At 38.1% G+C, this 20,224-nt stretch overlaps 1 long non-coding RNA gene across 4 annotated transcripts in view; it reads right to left on the bottom strand.

The window, feature by feature from the left end:
- LOC102165070 (uncharacterized) overlaps positions 1 to 20,224 on the bottom strand; it is a 93,915-nt gene that overhangs the window by 37,854 nt on the left and 35,837 nt on the right. The window contains exon 1 of one of the 4 annotated variants that reach the window (XR_014815890.1): positions 140 to 238. The exons of the other annotated variants lie outside the window; for them this stretch is intronic. This is a non-coding gene — a long non-coding RNA (uncharacterized LOC102165070). Of the gene's footprint in view, positions 1 to 139; positions 239 to 20,224 lie in introns of those variants that run through there. 4 annotated transcript variants of the gene reach the window in all.

Raw genomic sequence — 20,224 nt, 5'->3', positions numbered from 1 at the left:
GGAAATAAATATTCAGTAAAAGAAAGAGTGACTGAGATGATCCTATTTTAACAAGCATTATTATGCTAGCTTATAAAACAAACATTTCTGAAGAGTTACATAGAAACTAATGTTTTCTCTTGAAATTATTTTGTGTTACCTGTGTGAACTGAAGTTTGACACTTGCCATCAGCCTCTACATGGAGTAAAACACCAGCCACTGCAGCTGCTGACCCGCAGCACCCCCTGAGCAGCACTCAGGGTGGAGACAAAGAGTGAGGCACTCTGTACTCTGGGAAAACTGGAAGAGCAGGTCTTTGGATAGCTAGATATTTTTAGGAGATGATTTTATGAGCCCAATTCTTGCATCTCCTCATATCTAGAAAAACACTAAAATCCTTCAATGATGACTGATGTCTGTGACTAGGAGTCACCTTCACGAGACTAGCAGTGAATTTCTATAAAATGTGTACATGGCTGCATGCACTTCCCGCTTCACCTTTAAGACTTTTATCTTGATATTGCCCGCTTTCTTCTTTGGGATAGCTCCGAAATACTGCCTCCTGGGCTGTAGTTTAGTGACAAAACAAAAGATGAAATGGCCATCTGTGAGAACAGCCACTCCCAAGGGTGGGCCTGTGAGCCCTGAGGGAACTCAGGAAAGAAACAAAGAAGACTGGCCCACAGCTGAGGTGTATATCAAAGGAGGGACGCCAGTAAGCCCAGACATTTACATCTTCCCATAGAAACTGGTTTTCTCTTTTTCTGTAAATCTGGTTTTCTATAAGTCTTCTGTTCCTACTACCTTACCTTTGTAGCAAAAACTCATATATTCCCCGCCTCACTTCTTCAGAATGGTTTCTCAGGGCTGAGATTCTGTCTCCTGAGTTTAAGTCCTAATTTCACCCCAAATAAAACTTAACTCTCAACTTTCAGGTTGTGCTTCTTCTTTTTTTTTTTTTTAAAGTCGACATTTGTCACACAGGACAATTGCTAATCCTATACTTCTGTTTTTACAAATGCACTTTAACTGCACTTCTTTGCTCTGCACATGCAATGTTTAGTGAGTTGAAACACTTCTTTCACTATAGGTTAATGCAACACCAGCCAAAAGTCAAAAATGTAAAATATTGCCAGTTCTCTGTGAAATATGCTCTGATTTAAGTTTATTATTACATTAACAGATGAGAAGATTGCCTGGGAATTGTACTCAATCTCTTGAAACAATTGCTTTCAAATGAATAATGTGAGTTAAAAAGTTATTTAAAGTTCCAATTAAAATAAAGTTTTTGAGCCCTGAGAAGAGCATAAATTGGTATTTTCAACACCGCCTAGCCATAGTCTTTTGATAAAGGGAAAAAGTTAAAAATAAGAACTCTTCTTTGACCCAATATATCTTTATTTTTTGGATTCTATTTTCATATAAAAAATAAGTTCTGTCTGAAGTCTAGGTTTTTAAGTTTGGGCCTAAAAAGAGACTCCGCATCTTGCTATCACTGACCAAGCCCAAGTCTGGGGAAAGTATGACCTTACATCAATGCCACCATCATCCCAGGCTCAAAAAGTTTCTTCTTCTATCTCATGTTGCTTCGCCAAATCTCTCCAAAACCAAATCTAAAGGAAAGAGATGCAACAAAAAAGAGAACTTACATAATTAGCAAATAGTGCCTTAACAGTATGTTTAGCTTCTGAAGAGTCTGAAGTGGAGCTTTTCTAATATCAAGCAGAAGACGTTTGGAGGAACTCTGTACACCAGAGTTCAGAGATATTGAAGGGAAATGTACCATAATTAGTGGCACAATTGTAAAGAAAAATCCAAATTTCTTTGAACAAATTTCTTTGAATATCTGCATGGAAATGCATGAGACACAGCTGTATCCTTGCTGTGTATTTCCCTCATGTTTTCCCCTCTGGTTTTGGATTCTGCTTCCCAAGCAACATTGATTAAACATTAAGCAATATCACTGAGGGGGTTTAAGGTTTAAACAATAATGATCATTATTCAGAGACCCTTTAAGTCAAAATATGTCCTAGAGAACACTCTATAAATTTTGGAGGTCTGGAACACAAACCTTGTTAACTCCCACCGTAGGAATTAGTCCTGTTCTTCAATTCTACTGTGTTTACTGGTATATACACCAGGATCCCAATGTGAAAGAGATGGTACACCCCATTTAGGAAACTTCAAAGACAGTTTATTTACAAAGGGACTATTTACAGAGGTATCCATGTAGGAGAATCACAAGGGGTAGTAAAGGAATGCTGAGCTTCATCCAAGCAGTTAACATCCCTAGGCCCAGGAGGACAAGGGGGAAGGAGCAAGCATTAGAACTGGAAGAGAATCATGCAGAGACATCTACCTTGAAAGGATGAGTGACTGTCCAAGGCATGCAGAGCTGGCCTTAAAGTATCTGTCAGGGAGGTCACTCTTTTCTATATATCAGCAGGAAGCAGTGAGGGGATGAGAGCTTGCGTGGCCCTAGTCAACAGTGCCACTCTCCACAAGCTATTAAGGAGAATGAATACCTCTGAATTTCTTGCAAGGGTTCACCAGCTGTCAAATTTCACCAAAAGCAGAAGGCACAGGAGCTATGTGATCAAGTATAAAAGAGTTGGCTTCCTGGGACAATGATCAGGATGAAAAAGTGGCAGCCTAATCAGAAGATACACATACACATGATGAAATGCTATACCTACGACACACTACTTAACACACACTTATACTAACACATATAAACCTCTGAAAGGAAACCTCTCAGAAAGGAATTTTCCCTGGAAATTCGCATAGTTTTGATGTCTTCTATGTTCAAATTTTCCATCAGGTACTTCAGAGAAGTAATACTGCTGATGATAAAATTTGGGGAGCATCGATAGTGAATTGGAAAGCCAAAAAAGGAAACAAACATTTTTGAATAGTACCCCCTGTACATATTTTATCTCATTTAATTTTCAAAATGACCCCATGAGTTATAAATGGTTATTATTTATATTTTAAAGATACATTGAAACTCAAATAGTTTAAAAATAATTTATCTAAAGTCACATGGAAAATACAAGGTGAATTACAGAAGCCAGGCCTGTTTAACTCTGAGGTCCATTCAGCTGATTCCCTCATGACATGGTTCATTGTTAACAGACTGAACTTGAGCACTTTAAGTGTAATATACTGTAATATTTTCCTAGCAGAATGTAGGGAAAGCAAGAGTCAACTAAAGGTATAAAAGGAGAAACTTCATGGCACATTGTCCAAGGTCTATCCAATAGAACGTGAAAGAGACAACCTTGAAGATAAAGGGAGTAGGGTAGTTAAGAAGGGGCTGTATGTCTAGGGAGAAAGGGAAATAGGAAGCGATTAAATACAATCTTTGGGTTCTTCCCACTCCCTTATCTTGCTGAGCCAGCCCTGCCACTTTTCAGTGCCTATGGACTTTGCACCTGTGGTTTACACCCTTTCACAAAGGAAGCATTTTATTATGTCTATACTGATGCAACACCTCACCCTAATAATAATTTTACCAGCATTCCATCTTCCCTGCTCCTGCCCACTGTAAGGCAATGGTGGGCAATGATCAATTGATTATAGGACACTACAATTACCCTCAGGGCCGGTGACTCCCTCAGTTGCACCTGCCTTTGTACATGTGTGCTGTCATGCCTCCTCAGCTAGGATGATGTTGTTCCCAATGGGTTTACATCTTGATAGGACTAGATGAGTCAGTCACTCCAGGCAGACAGGATGATTTCATAGGAAATCATAAAGGGAATGTGTTATCAGCAGACTCTGGGGATTAGTTTGCCTACAGAACAAGCAACATGGGTCCCAAATATGAGTGAGTCCTCTTTTGCTTTAAGGGGTCTGAAAGCATGAGTTGAGACCACAAACTCAAGAATCCATGGACCTGTGCTTTTTCCCATAGGTAAAAGTGGCCATTAAGAAGTGAGTGGTAAGAGAGATTATGGAGTTATGCTCTTTGCATCTTTTTCTAAAAATGGACTAAATGCCCTGATGGAGGCATTCAGTGTTTTCTTTTTAAGAACAGAGCTAGAAACCTCTAAAAACAGAACACAGAGGAATAACTTCCAGGGCTGGGCAGCCACTCCCTGAGTCAATGGGGAATCACCAGCAGTACTTTTATTTTTGACTCAAATTCCACAGTTGTCATAAGGCCATTCTCCTAGCTTCTTCGATTTCCACACTGGATTCTACAGAACTTATTTGTGAATATTCTGTTTACACTGTCAGCCTTCCTGCCTGAGCTGTGAAATCATTTCAGACAGCTAAATGGATAAAGAGCTTAAAATAAGGTGGCCTTTATTCTTTTTCAGCTTAAAATTGCCAGCCGGCAGCCAACTTGGGCTTTGGATAAATGCAGAAATGCTTTTGAGCTATTTATATTTTCTTTGCCATCCATGGAATAATTTAATTCAGAACTAATTTCAATAAAAGAGACTATATTTAACTCATGGAGTATTTTTGATCAAATATCTGATTAGCTAGGCCGCTTTAGATTACTCAAATGGTTTAAAAATTTACAGTTGGTAAATTGTTTGGAAGTTAAAGTACTATTTGAAAATACTCTCTCTCCATAAAATTCATATACGACAAAAAAATTATGCAATAGTTGTATTATGATCCATATATAGACATGTAAGTGTCCATGTGTCTTGATGGAGAAGCCCTAATTCATGAGTCAAAGACACAGGATTTAATCCATGTCTCTGCCACAAATTACTGGAAGATTCTGGTAATGTCACTTAAAATCCTCGGCCTCAGAGTCCCTCTCTATAAAATGAAAAGTTTGGATGAACACACAGTTTTCAAATAAAGATCAGAAGAGCATTCATGGGGTGACTGAATTGTTAGAGGTGGCAATGGAGCTTCCCACTCAACCCCCTCAACCCCATTACCGTCATCACAACAGCTCCATATTTTCCATCCTTATATTAGATTTTGGTTGACAACCACATTCAAAATTTTGGAAAGCTTTGCTACAGTATCTTTTTGATCAAGCTCTGACTCTGGATTTTTATTTCCATTGACATATAGGTGTGTCCCTTTGCAAAACAAATATCATTTCCCTGATGTATTTAATAAGTATAAAAAAAAATTGATGTACTTCACCAGATATACTGAGGATTATGATAGCCTTATTCCTTTGAAAATGGGCATACCCCTTGGTTTGGGAGTTCCCATTGTGGCTCAGTGGCTTTCAAACTCGACTAGTATCCATAAGGATGTAGGCCTCACCCAGTGGGATAAGGATCTGGTGTTGCGGTGAGCTGACATAGCTCAGATTTGGCACTACTGTGTCTGTAACATAAGAAGGCAGCTGCAGCTCCAGTTCAACCCCTAGCCCAGGGACTTCCATATGACAGAGGTGCGGCCCTAAAATAAAAGCAAAATAAAAAAGGCAAATTCCTTGGTTTGAATAGAGTTTTACAATTTTCCTTATATTAATACTTTACATTTGAACTGTTTGAAGAGACCTCAACAGATTTTTAAAGTTGGGACGAAACTAACTGGTTACTGGAAGAATGACCTCTCTCCTTGAAATGGCCAAAGTATGTAACTGATCCTTCAAAACACACACAAACAAACCACATATACACATCTCCTTAAAAATATGTCTTCATTTAGAGAACCAAATTCCATCTATGATCAAGAAAAACAAAACAGGGTGGTGGAAGTAAAAGAAGTGTAATTTTTCTGGTTCATCCCTCTGAGTTTGGAACAAAAAAGGGAGAGGTCTGGACCGCACTCAATTAAAGCTGCCTTGGAGGTCAGTGCAGATATGTGTGGGGTAGAGCAGGGAGAAGGAAGAGAAGGCTAAATCCCCAGGGAAGACCCCCAAGAGGCCTGCTTATGCTATCAGTCCCAGAACTGCTGCTATTAGAAGGGCCCAAAGCCAAAGGAACCCAGGAGGCCAATCCTCATATTGGAAACAAAGCAAAGAGTAAACTGCAAATAAAGGCGTGAGGAGTAGAGTGGCCTTGAAATCAAAGCACAAGAGAGGCGAAGGCTATAGGGAATGAATTTCCTAAACAAGGTTCATCTTTATATAGTATATAAATCTTGTGTGTGCGAAGTAGATGAAGGATGGAAGAGGCTTTTCCCTACAAGGTAAGAATCTATGTTAAATGCAAACATAACTTTTTCTTTCCTCCACTATGATTTCAATTACTTTGACAGTTAATGCTTTGGGTATCATAATAAATGTGTATTTTAACAATTGCATGGTATTTCTTTGGATAATAGATGTCTTCATGTTACACAAAACTAGAGAAAATTTAATAGTTATGGGACCTTATAGGCCCTTAGTCCAATTATAATACCATCTCCCCTAATATATACTATTTTTAATAAGATAAATATATTTTCTACTGTTTGAAATTTTTCTTGTCTATTTAAATATTCCACAAAAAATTTTCCAATGTACTGTTGATGAAATAATTACAGTTTTTTTTCTTTAGTGAAACAAAGCCGGAGCCAAAAGATCTACTCTTTCCTTAAAAATATGCTTTTGAGGAGTTCCTGTTGTGGCGCAGTGGCTAACGAATCCAACTAGGAACCACGAGTTGGCAGGTTTGATCCCGGGCCTTGCTCAGTGGGTTAAGGATCCAGCATTGCCTTGAGCTGTGGTGTAGGTTGCAGACTCGGCTCGGATCCTGCGTTGTTGTGGCTCTGGCGTAGGCCAGGGGCTACAGCTCCAATTGGACCCCTAGCCTGGGAATCTCCATATGCCACGGGAGCGGCTCTAGAAAAAGGCAAAAAGACAAATACATATATATATATATATATACATACTTTCTAAATAAGAAAAAAATTTGATTTCAGTCAAAATTTGTAAGTGAATGGAGCTTAAATTTAAATAAACGAGCTTTTTTTCCCCTCTCAAAAAGCACTTGAGAGGAATTTTTGCCCTCAGAATTGGATTTTATAAGCCTTTATTTTTGGCTTCTAGTAGTCTCATAAGTAAAAAGGAGGTCAGATGTACCATATATCTCAACTGTCACATATACAAAGGACCAGTCATAATTTTACAAATTAAAATAAGCAATAGCAGGTTTTGACAGTATACACAATTTGCCTAAAGAGGAATGTCATTATTCCTACTTCTATTAACAACAAAGTCTCTGGAAAAAAGCCATAAATCACTTTGACGTAAGAGAGGTGACAGGAAATTGACTAGCAACTGAGTGATCTATGCCAGGGGTGGAGCTAGCTTAATGTTTTGTAGGTACACATTTTCTTAGCCTATAAAGCAGAAACAACCTGGATTTTTATCTACAAAACCAAAGAAATGTTATTTCTCTCATGATTTTCTTCATTCAAATGTAGAGAGGTTTTTTTAAAATCATATAACTCCTCACAAAAATACTGAACATCTAATGACTCTAAAGCCATCACCGTCCAGATGATCAATATGTTTTCACAGGAGATACTCTTATTGTTTTTGGAGAATGAGAACACTGAACTATAAGGTCCCTTGAGTTAATTTTCTCCTACTATCTCAAGGCCTAAACTAGAACTTCTAAATGAACTATAAAAGAAACTAAACAGGGAGTTCCCGTCGTGGCTCAGTGGTTAATGAATCCGACTAGGAACCATGAGGTTGCGGGTTCGATCCCTGCCCTTGCTCAGTGGGTTAAGGATCCGGCATTGCCATGAGCTGTGGTGCAGGTTGCAGATGAGGCTTGGATCCCACATTGCTGTGGCTCTGGCATAGGCCAGCGGCTACAGCTCCCATTAGGCCCCTAGCCTGGGAACTTCCATATGCCAAAGGAGCAGCCCTAGAAAAGGCAAAAAGACAAAAAAAAAAAAAAAGACAAGATGAAAATCAGAAATTCAAATCTATTACATTGACAACTCGCATTTCAAAGTAAAAATAATGAGAGTATGTGATTGTTTTAAGTAAGAGTCCCCAAGAAAAGAAAAAGACTAAGGAACAGAAATGTGTGTATAGAAATGTTCTTGAGGAACGCCATGGGGATGAATTCCCTTTTAGGGAGTAAGAGAACCAGGATCAGGCAAAATTGAACTTTTGGGTCATAGAAGCTTCACAAGCTATTGCAATGGGAATGGAATAGCATTTCAGCCTTGTCCTGGATGAGTGTCCACTACCCCATTCCCTTGAGAGTCACTTGTCTCGGTCTAGCCATGGCGAGAGTGTGTAGACCTGAGTGAAGGAGTTCCCTTCAGCAGAAGGCAATGTTCTGAGAGGTATTCTGGTGTGAGCCTTCAGCGCATGCATACACACACACACACACACACACACACACACACACACACACACGCTTGGTGAAAATATTTAAATTTTGAAAATGTGTACAATAAAAAGAAAGTCTCCCACAGTATTCTAAACTACCTCCTTCTGATCCCATCCCAGTCACAGAAGCAACCACTGTTAACACTTGGTTCCTTGTGCATTTTCCCAGAATTTTCCATACATGTAAAATATATAAGTGGCTTACTTGTACAAATACATTAAAGTATTTTTACATCAACAAAAATGTATATAATATGTACATATATATATAAATGCCTTGAAAGACATTTGATCCTGTCAAAAACTGCTGTAAGACATTTGGCACATGCAGAAAGTTTCTTAATATTTGGCACAATGTGTGTTTTGATGAGAAAGGAAGCATAGGGGTAGCACACCACAGCATCCACTAGAGTGATGAGATTTTTACCAAGCCTAGGATTTTCAGACTATTATTCCAAAGAAAGTAGAAATTACACTTAATTTGGTAAACTAAATGGCTTACACTTTAAAATTTTAGCATCTCTAGAATAGCCACCATGAATATCTCTCACATAAAATGACATGAAGTAAAATTCAGAGAAAGGACTGACAGAATAAAGTAATATCTTAATAAAAGCAATTGCTAAGAAACTAATCACCTTTGGTGCTAATTTCCAGACAGTCAAATCTCTGGTCCTCTGAACTGTAAAACTATTCTTAGGGATTTATCTCTGAATCACCTGATGAGAAGAACCAATGAAAAAATAACATTTGCTTCCAAACAGGTTTTCCTTTTTAACCTAGTATCCTAATCTCCTCAATTTTGGAGTATGGTTTTGTTCTTCAGGTTTAAAAGTCCAAAATAGGGGAGTTCCCGTCATGGTGCAGTGGTTAACCAATCTGACTGGGAATCATGAGTTTTCGGGTTCGATCCCTGCCCTTGCTCAGTGGGTTAAGGGTCCAGCGTTGCCATGAGCTGTGGTGTAGGTTGCAGACGCGGCTTGGATCTCTCGTTGCTGTGGCTGTGGTGTAGGCCGGTGGCTACCGCTCCGATTCGACCCCTAGCCCGGGAACCTCCATATGCCACGAGGGTGGCCCTAGAAATGACAAAAAAGCCAAAAATAAATAAATAAATAAATAAAAATAAATAAAAGTCCAAAATAGATGGATGGTATGGGAGGTGGAGGGGTCAGGAAGAATATTGTGTACATATTGCACTGTGGCAGAGAAGACTCAAATATTCTCAAGATGCTAAACAATTTTTTCTAACTATTTTCTTTATTTTATTTTACTTTATTTTATTTTATTTTTTGGTCAGCTTGAGATGGAATGACAACTCTATCAGCTTACAAGCTGCTGTGAGTTCACTCTCCCCTAACACTATGCAGCACTAGTTAGAAGATTTTCAAGAGATGCCCTTTATCTTCCAGGCCCTAGAACAACTCAACAAATGAACTTTAAGAATAGATAAGAATAAATATAGGCCACTCTCTGAAAACCTTAGTAGGAGTTTGTACTTTATTTTTGAAAAAGAAATGTGCCTATTTCAAGATGACATTTAAATTTTCCTGGAATATTTTCCTAATCTGAGAAAAAACTATTATTTGTTGTAATCTGTGCTAAAACCACATAGCTCAATGGTGTACTTCCTATACATCATACAAAAACTTACAAAAATGAAACTTTCCAAAGGTCTGGAAGAGAACAAAAGGAAAAAAAAAACCAACAATAAGTGACTTTCATCTTAAAAGTTACAAATTGAGTCTTAGTAATTTCCTTGACAAAAAGTCTCTCCACTTTCATAAAATACTATGACTTAGAGAAAAATTAGTGCATTGCATAAAGAAACATTGAAACTGTCTAAAAATAGATTTTAGCGGAATGGCATTCTGTACATTCTGCTAGGTACAAATAGTTTTTCCATGAAATGATGTTTACCCTGGTACATACACCATAGTTCAAGATCTAACCTTTAGTAGTTTTGATTTTATGTTCCAGAGTGGCTTACTCCCAAAACACAGATTCCTACTAACAAAGTCACAATGGACTGGTTGTAAAAGGCCATACTAATAAAGTCACAAATAAACCAGGTTACAATAAAATAGGTATACAAAGTCTCAGCGAATGAGACAAATTACCCCCATTGAACTGACCAGAAGATCCTCTCTTTAGCAAAATTACATGGAAAGCAAAATCAGTGGCCAAATGAACACAGAATATTATTTGGTTATTTAGTGGACTGTCATTCTGATCAACAAACACAGACTTCATTCTAAATAATAGATGTTTCTGAGAAGTAATAAGGAAATTTACATAAGCTGAATCCTCCTGGAATAGAGAGCTCTTTGATGGAAACTGGCAGCAATTGTGTGATTATTCTTTTTCTATAATTCCATGGATAGATCCATATTTGGTTGGTATTAGAGTTTGTATAATTTGGTAATCCTTCAGGGAAAAAAGATATACAGGTATACAAAGATATATATAATTAGGTATAAAAGTGATTATTTAGAATGACAAAAGAAATCACATTTACAAATTTAGAAAGCTGGTAAATACCAAAAGCATCACAAAATCTACAAAAATTGTGTATTTGTATTTATATTAACTAACTGCCTAATTCACCATTTACTATTTTCCCACATATTTGAGGCCTTCTTCCTATGATTACCATTTTGCAATATTATTTTCTATAGAGAGAATAGAAAGATATTTTAGTCTTTTCTCCAGCATAGCATATCAACAAATCATAGCAAAACAAAATGTTTTTTATAGAGGCTTAGAAAAGTTTATTTTCACTTCTCAAGTTGTTATTATAATGTCACATCTGTATCTTCCTCCCTTGTTTCTTGCTTCAGTTGTGGGGAATGAATGGGGGAGGGGAGGAACACAGAGCGGAGTCCTTGGAGAACCCAGCCCTTAGATCTTGCTAGATCACAGGGCCCCCTGCTGCTGCCACTATTCCAGCAAGAATATCGGCCCTTGTCCCATGTCCCCAGTCACCTTTGCCCTTGAGTTCTTGCAGGAGGAACACGGACAAGAGTAGCCATGAAGCTGGGTTATGGAAGCTGCCAAGTCACAGTTTAGCTGCTGCTCCAGATCTTTTCCTTGGGGTCAAACTTCGTACTAGTATATTTCGAGATCCACCTGGGCCATTTGCTACCATCGTCCACACAAGTGAAAGTGGTGCTGGCAGCAGAGGCCTCACCCGGCTGAAGACCTAGCCCCACCCAGGTTAGAAGGAACCCCTCATCTCCAGGTTGGGCCAGAGGCTACTGCCTCATTCTGCCTCCAAAGAAGAGAACAAACACAAAGGGTCTTGAGAGGACCCTGGCATCTCATCAATAGTACCCTACCTCACTCAAGTTAGACACGTTTTTCTAGGGAACCTGACTCTCTTGAAGGGAAGGGTATTAAACACGTCGATTTCAGGTCCTTCCCCGTAGACTCTGTTCAGAATTTGAGGCAGGACTCAGACTGTATTTTTAATCACTGCCCCAGGTTTGCTTTTTGTTTTGTTTTGTTTCGTTTTGTTTTTTGTCTTTTTGCTATTTCTTGGGCCACTCCCGAGGCATATGGAGGTTCCCAGGCTAGGGGTCGAATCGGAGCTGTAGCCGCTGGCCTACGCCAGAACCACAGCAACGCAGGATCCGAGCTGCGTCTGCAACCTACACCACAGCTCACGGCAACGCCGGATCGTTAACCCACTGAGCAAGGGCAGGGACCGAACCCTCAACCTCATGGTTCCTAGTCGGATTCGTTAACCACTGCGCCACGATGGGAACTCCCTGCCCCAGGTTATTTTTAAGCAGTGGTACATTTAAGAAGCAGGGCTTTAAGGCAACGGAGAATATCTCAACTTTGATTTTTTTTTTTTTTTTTTTTTGGCCACACCAGCAGAACATGGAAGTTCCCGGACCAGAGACAGAATCCAAGTCACAGCGGCCAGGGCAGATCCTTAACCCGCTGCCCCACAGCAGAAACTCCTCAAATTTGAACCTTTTAAACATGACTTATATTTGAAATCTCAATAGGCAATCTCATTCCTCTCACCTCCAGGTTCCTAAGGCATGACTGTGTGAATGTGTATGTATGGATGGTGGTGTGTATGTGTGTGGTGGGGTGAGAAAGTGGGCTGCCTGCTTTTGTGTGGTTCAAGTTGTGTGTGTGCAGTGTGTGTGCGGGTTGTGTAAGTGTGTAGAGTGACATATGTTGGCTACCTGAAGAAGAACACCTTATTTGCACTGCCCTGTATTGTGTCCAGGGTAATTTGAAAATCAAGACTTCCAGGAGTTCCCGTCATGGCACAGTGGTTAAGGAATCTGACTAGGAACCATGAGGTTTCGGGTTTACTCCCTGGCCTTGCACAGAGGGCTAAGGACCTGGCATTGCCGTGAGCTGTGATGTAGGCCAGAAGCCATAGCTCAGATTAGACCTCTAGCCTGGGAACCTCCATATGCTGCAGCCATCGGCCCTAGAAAAGGCAAAAAGACGAAAAACAAAAACAAAACAGAAAATCAAGACTTTTAGCTGTACTAGAAATGCATGACTCTTTCCTGAGAGAAGTAATGAAAATTAATTTTTTAACTAGCCATTCTTATAAAAGTAATCTCTTAAATTGATACTTCTCCTCCTCACCTGGATGTCTACTTCTTACCAGGTTTCTCTGATATTGAACCATCCTAAATATGTTTCCTAATTAAGTTCAAAGAACAATACTTTTGATTGAAAGAAAATGTTGTGCTTTAAATAAAAGAATCATGTTAGAATGTCACTGTCCATAAACAACCATTTTATTTTTTATAGATATACTTTGATCTGATGAACCACTGAGCTAAATTAAAATTTTAAAAATAATAATAATAATCTGGCTTTATCTTTCTCTTGAGAATCTCTATTCTTACTAAAGATATTAGCCTGCGGCACTTGTAAAACAAACCACAAGTGGCCACTCTTTGTGTCCATTAAAGATGAAAAATAACTGGTAATAATTTATTAATAGCCCAGTCGGTCAGTGGCTGAGTCAAAAGCAGACACAGCTGCCCAAATGTCTATTTGGCCTTAGGCTCTACTTCTCTTACCTTGAAGAGAAAATTTGTGGGCTTTGGAAGAAAAGTAGCCTGTGTTTGAATCTTTGGTCCATCATTTCACTGAAATTTTGTCACATTCAATTTATAACTAATACCTACCTCATAGGTTTGAAGTTCAAGATGTGATAATAAATGGTAATCACCTGTCTATAATAATAAATGTTAGTAGGAGTTCCCATTGTGGAGCAGTGGAAACAAATCCGACTAGTATCCATGAGGATGTCGGTACAATCCCTGGCCTTGCTCAGGGGGTCAGGGATCCGGGGTTGCCATGAGCTGTGGTGTTGGTTGCAGACTCGGATTGAATCCGGCGTTGCTGTGGCTGTTGTATAGGCTGACCAGGATAGCTCTAGCCTGGGAACCTCCAAATGTGGGAACCTCCATATGTGGGTGTGGCCCTAAAAAGCAAATAATAATAATGATAATAATAGTAATAGTAATAATAAATGTTAGTAAATGTCTTGGTTTTTCCTACACATTTTTAGTGTTCTAGTCCTAACACTGCTCTCCATCCTTTAAATACCATGTCACAAAATGTCTTCACTCGAAAAAAAAAAAATCTTTCAAGATTTTTGTCAAATTCACATAACGTCAACATAAGATTGTATTTCTTTGCACATATATTTTTTTAATTTTTTTTTTTTTTGCTTTACTCATCTTAAGCAATAATATACATTAAATCATGGGTCTGAAGTTTAGTGGAATTGTAATACATATTAACATAAATTACGACTATTAAAAAATCTACACCCGCCACACCTTAAGTTCTGTTCTATGCTGCTAGAGTGAAGCATACTTCAGTGAGCACTGTCTCTGGATCTGTCAGTGAAATAGATGTTGCCCCTTCTGCTCATGGCCTGACCTCATGACCCAAGAATAGATGCCACTGGGTCTATCGCCTACATTTACCAGGGCCTCAAAGGCACACTGAAGGCCCAGAGTTAAGCCATTAAATATATTCTAAGCAATTCTTAAAGCTCTAGATAACTGCACTTGCCAACCAAATGCACCTGCATCTAACATACACAGAACAATATACATGAAGGCCTCTGGGCTGTGTGGCTTCTCTGTGTGAAAACACAGTCTTCCTATCCCAAGTCCAAAATTGTGCACCCTTTCAGTGCTAGAGTACAAAATAGTAGGAAAGCTGATGATATGTTCACAGAAAGAACAGTGAAAATTTATGGGATTTCCTTCTAAGGTTTACACTAGAACTTGTTTTCTAGACTAGAGGCACGTACAAATATATTAGTCTACAGGTTGCTTGGCACATGAACATGAAAGATAAATTTAGTAATTTTGGTCCATTATACAAATAATTTACTCTGTGTGTTCAAGATGACTAGGCATGTTTTTAAAGTACTGGTAGAGTTATAACAAGATACAGAATACAAGTTTAGCAAGACAGAACAATCAGAGGTGAAAAGCTTTTAAATAAGAGGGACAGAAGAATACATGGGTTTATCAGTGGGCTTGCTGGCCTTTGGTATTCAGCATCCTCAGAGAAGAACCAGAAGCCAGGTTGCAGCTGCTTCTGCATAGACCATAGGGAAAACGTGAAGGTGGAAGCTGTCATTAAGGTGATGACTGATGCTTTCAGGCAGGAGGTGTGAGGACTATCCTCAGATCTACTAAAGTCTGCAAAACACTGGGACCACAAAATTCCTTTGGGAAATAAGTTAATAGTTCAAAATAAATATGTGATACCCTCACACTATAAGAATTAAAATCTTTCGTAAATAGGAAAAACAATTTCATATTTAGAGATAAAATCGATATTATTGTGGAAAAAACACACGGAAACTGAGCTCAAAGAATTCCTTGGGAATATGACTGTGCTCTCTCTCTCTAATCAATTTCTGAACTGTAGTAATAGAATTGTGGAATAGAAATCAATTCCATTTGCCACACGGAAATACAAGACAGTGCTGAAGAATCTTCCAGCATGGATTTTTTCAACCCACTTCCAATTTGGCCCAAGAAAAGCCAAACATTTAGAAATTCTAACCAAAAACATGAGTAAAAGTAGGAAAATGTGTGCCATTTCAACACACTCTTGTTGTGCAGGAACCAACATTATTATCCTTCCTTTCAACAGAATTCCATGTGCATAAAAATAAAATTTAAATAAGTTGTACACTGTTCATTACAACAGTTGTATTTCTGAGAAAATGTTAGTCAAATATTTTAATAGAGAATGCTGTTTTACATGCACTAGGGTAGCGGGCCCCAGCTTTTTAGGTTTTATAACAATTACATTTTTAAAAAAATTTTATAAACTAAATTGGAATCAAAATTAAATAAAATATAAAATATATAAATTTTAAAATTTGCAAAGATATAATTTCATAATAAAGAATAAGGAGCTCCCACTGTGGTGCAGCAGAAATGAATCCAACTAGTATCCGTGAGGATGCAAGTTTGAAACCTGGCCTCACTCAGTGGGTCAGGGATCCTGCATTGCTGTAAACTGTGGCATGGATTGCATCTGTACCTCGGATCCCACATTGCTGTGGCTGTGGTGTAAGCCCGGCAGCTGTAGCTCCGATTCAACCCCTAGCCTGGGAACTTTCCACATGCCTCAGCTACAGCCCTAAAACCAGCAAAAAAAATAGAAGAATCTTTCTCAAGAAGGCATTTGGTAACCAACATATCTAAATCAAGAGCTTTTTAAAAAGTTTTAAATAGACAAAAATAACATCTTATGAAATTACATTGGAGTGTGTATTTTAAAAAATTAATTTTCTAAATTACTTGACCTATGTCATAAAATCTCTACCAGTTGATTTCTGTCTTATGCTTATTTTGCAATGGTATTATTTGGAACAGATAGTCAATTATTTTTTTAAACTACTGAATCATCAAACTTCCACAAGCAAGTTAATTAAACCACATTTTAAATACGGTTTAATTGACTTCCAAGAATTTGTTCAATAACTTAGACTTTGCAGCAAACTACATTACTAATATTTTTAACTTCTTATTTTGAAATAAGAATCACAGGAAGCTGCAGAAAAGGTACAGAAAGATCTCATGGACCCCTTCACCCAGTTTACCCCAATGTTAACATCTTACATAACTTCTATACAGTATTAAGACCAGGTAATTGACACTGGAACAAATCACAGAGCTTGTTCAGATTTTACCTATTATACATGCACTCATTCTTACGTGTATGTGTGTGTTTAGTTCTATGCAATTTTATCACATGTGTAGGTTTATGTATCCACACTACAGTTAAGATATAAAATAGTTCCAAAGTCACAAAACTTCTCTGTGCTACCCTCTTGTATCCACTTTCACCCTCATCCTTAGCCCTTGGCAAATACTAATCTGTTCTCCCTCTCTATAATTATACTATTTTACAAATATTTGTAAGTAGAACCATGGAGCATGTAACCTTCTGATATCAGCTTTTTTCACTTAGCACAATTATTTGAGGTTGATACAAGTTATTGTGTGTTATCAATAGTCCATTTTTTTTTATTGATGATTAGTATTCCATAACATGGATATTTAACGATCCACCCATTGAAGGTCTTTTGGGTAGTTCCCATGTTTGGCTATTATAGCTGCTATGAACATTCATGAAGAAATTTCTGTGTAAAAATAAGTTTTTGTTTCTCTGAGTTATATATCCATGAGTACAATGGCCAGCTGTACTGTGAGGCCAGTTTTAGTTTGAGAAATGCCAGACTGTTTTCCAGAGTATCCAAGTTATTAACAGCCTACCAACAATTTGTAAATGATCCAGTTACTCTTCAGTCTCACCAGCACGTGGAATTATCACAATTTGTTATTCTGATAGGTGTGTGGTGATATCTCACTGTGGTTTTCAATATGCAGTTTTTTTGTTTTTGTTTTTGTTTTTGTCTTTTTGCCATTTCTTGGGCCGCTCCTGCGGCATATGGAGGTTTCCAGGCTAGGGGTCGAATCGGAGCTGTAGCCACCGGCCTATGCCACAGCTCACAGCAACGCCTGATCCTTAACCCACTGAGCAAGGGCAGGGATCGAACCAGAAACCTCATGGTTCCTAGTCGGATTCGATAACCACTGCGCCACGATGGGAACTCCAATATGCATGTTTCTAATGACTGGTGGCAAACATTTTTTCATGTGCCTATTTGCCGTTTTTATATTCTCTTTGGTGGAAACTTGTGCTCTTATCTTTTGCCCATTTTCTAAATGGGTTGCTGTTTTTCTTTATATTTAATTTTGAATTCAATTTGTATATTCTAGATAAAATTTCTTGTCAGATACGTATATTCTCCCTATATGTAATCTGTCTTTTCATCCTCTTAAGAGAGGATTTTACATAGCAACAAAGTTTTAATTTTTTATGAAGTTCAATCTCTCTAATATGCTTTTAAGAATACTTTTTTTTTCTAGTTGTTACACAATGCACAATTTTCAGTTATGCTTTAAGTATGGAACATTTTCTTTCAATAAATAAATAAATATGTGTGTGTGCGTATATATACATATATATATATATATATATGTATATATACTTTTTGTTTTTTTGGTCTTTTTGCTATTTCTTGGGCCGCTCTCGTGGCATATGGAGGTTCCCAGGCTAGGAGTCGAAACGGAGCTGCAGCCACTGGCCTACGTCAGAGCCACAGCAACGCGGGATCCGAGCCGCGTCTGCAACCTACACCACAGCTCATGGCAACGCCGGATCGTTAACCCACTGAGCAAGGGCAGGGACCGAACCCGCAACTTCATGGTTCCTAGTCGGATTCGCTAACCACTGCGCCATGACGGGAACTCCTATTTTTTTGCTTTTTAGGGCCACACCCGTGGTATATGGAGGTTCTCAGGCTACGGGTCCAATTGGAGTTACAGCTGCTGGCCTACACCACAGCCACAGCAATGCAGGATCCTTAATCCACTGAGCAAGGCCAGGGATCTAACCCGCAACCTCATGGTTCCTAGTCAGATACATTTCTGCTATGCCATATCAGGAACTTCTCAGTAAATATTTTGAATTTTGTATTGAAGTGCTTAACTTTAGTACCTTGTAAATGTGATGGCTTCATAGAATTATTCCAGAGAATAATCCCATATACTATACACTCCAGGGATCATTTTTATTTACTTTAATAAACCTGAACTGATTTGTGAATATTGTCCTTATTTCTTTATGGACCAATTAAAGCTTTTCCATTTATTTATTTATTTTATTTATTTTATTTTTTTTAAAGCTTTTCCATTTAAAGGGGCAGGTGCTGAGACCAGCCCTGGGCAGCCACCACACTGAAGCTTCACTGAATTAAAGTCAGAAAAAGAAGACTGATTTGTCTTGGGTTACTATTTTGCCAAAGTGGTTCTTAGTTGTATCTCAGTTATGAAAAAAAAAAAAGGAAAAAATATAACTTACTATTTTGCCAAAGTGGTTCTTAGTTGTATCTCAGTTATGAAAAAAAAAAAAGGAAAAAATATAACTTTATATAGGTAAAACCTTAAGAATCATTTGACAAGTGTTTAAAAAAGAGACTAACCCACAAATTTATCTAATGCAAAGTTGAAGTTTTTATTTGCTAAGGGGAAACTGCTGGCACAACACAATCTCTCTAAACAAAGCAGAGAGCCCAATTTATGTCACAATTAGGGGAAGCAAGCAGTTTAGGGACTGGCTGATTTTCCAGAGTAAAGGCACTGAAGCAGTGCTGTCACATGGAGTTGCAGGACAGGTGAACTAGGGCTGAATTAAAATCTGTTCTATGTATGATTTAGTGCCAGGAACAAGGAATCAGCCTGTCCCTTTTATGAGATAAGAAATGGGAATCTTTTTTTAAATATGGAATCTCAGTCACCATGCCATACCTACTGAATCTGAATTTCCAATAGTGATGTGTAATATAGATATATTTATAAATGCATAACTGATATATATATCTACATACACTATACATGCATATGTAGCTATACATATACACATGTATCTTATACATCTACGTATATATATCATCGATTTATACATATACATATATATATAATATATATATTTAGAGAGAGAAAGAGATGGTATGTAGACATTCTCATTAGTTATGGATTTCCTGTTTAAGTGAAGAAACGTGAAGCTGAATTGGGTTTGTGATATTTGTGAGACCACTGGAAGCATCCTGAGGTAGAGCTACCCAAGGTGAGGAAACTCATAGAAAGGAAGCTACAGTATCTACAGGCTTCTTTTAGAGCCAGCAAAGGCACTCAGAGCATTAACTGGGGTGACTCCATCTATATATATCCTCAAAAACAAGGCCCCCTGTTCTTATATCCAATTCTTTCTTTTTTTCCTCCACAAAGGGCCTGGATCATGAAGAAGTAAAATCCTCTCAGAACATTTGGCCTCTCGTTTATCCCTTGGAAGAACGATATTAGCACATCATACACTTAAGTCACATACTTTGAGGTCAGAGTTCTTTTTGTTATTGCAAAACGAGAGCGTCTTTAGATAAATTAGGGTAATTCAACTCAGTTAATCTTTTACCAGACCCATCAGCTCATACTATAGTGCCCTTTGGGATACTCAGTCCTATTAGAACTTCAATCCTTGATGTTCAGACCGAATTAGCCCCATTTTCTGCCATCTGAACTCCCCACTTAATTATCTGCTCATTTATATTTGACCCCGGAAAATCTTTAACTTAGTTACTCTTTTCAAAATGTCTAACTCAGTATTCTATATGTGTTAAATCAAATATAGATGGTTTTTATTTAAAACTTTAAAAAAGCAAGAAAAATCTCTTATCTCTTGCCTCTCACAAATCCTCTGCCCAAAGGCAACAACTTTTAACTGGTTTGGGTTCTTAAAAATACTGCCACATTAATTTTTAAAAATATGATTACTGTACTAGTTTTTTAAGGCTGCTGTAACAAATCACCACAAACTAGATGGCTTAATAT

This window comes from Sus scrofa, chromosome 9 (genome assembly GCF_054392235.1).
Source record: "Sus scrofa isolate SSC_HxYL_T2T_F1_AM1 chromosome 9, Sscrofa_HxYL_maternal_Yorkshire_Landrace_v2.0, whole genome shotgun sequence".
NCBI classification, from domain to species: domain Eukaryota; kingdom Metazoa; phylum Chordata; class Mammalia; order Artiodactyla; family Suidae; genus Sus; species Sus scrofa.
The sequence above is the reverse complement of the archived record's forward strand: the minus strand, read 5'-3'. Positions and strand labels throughout refer to the sequence as shown.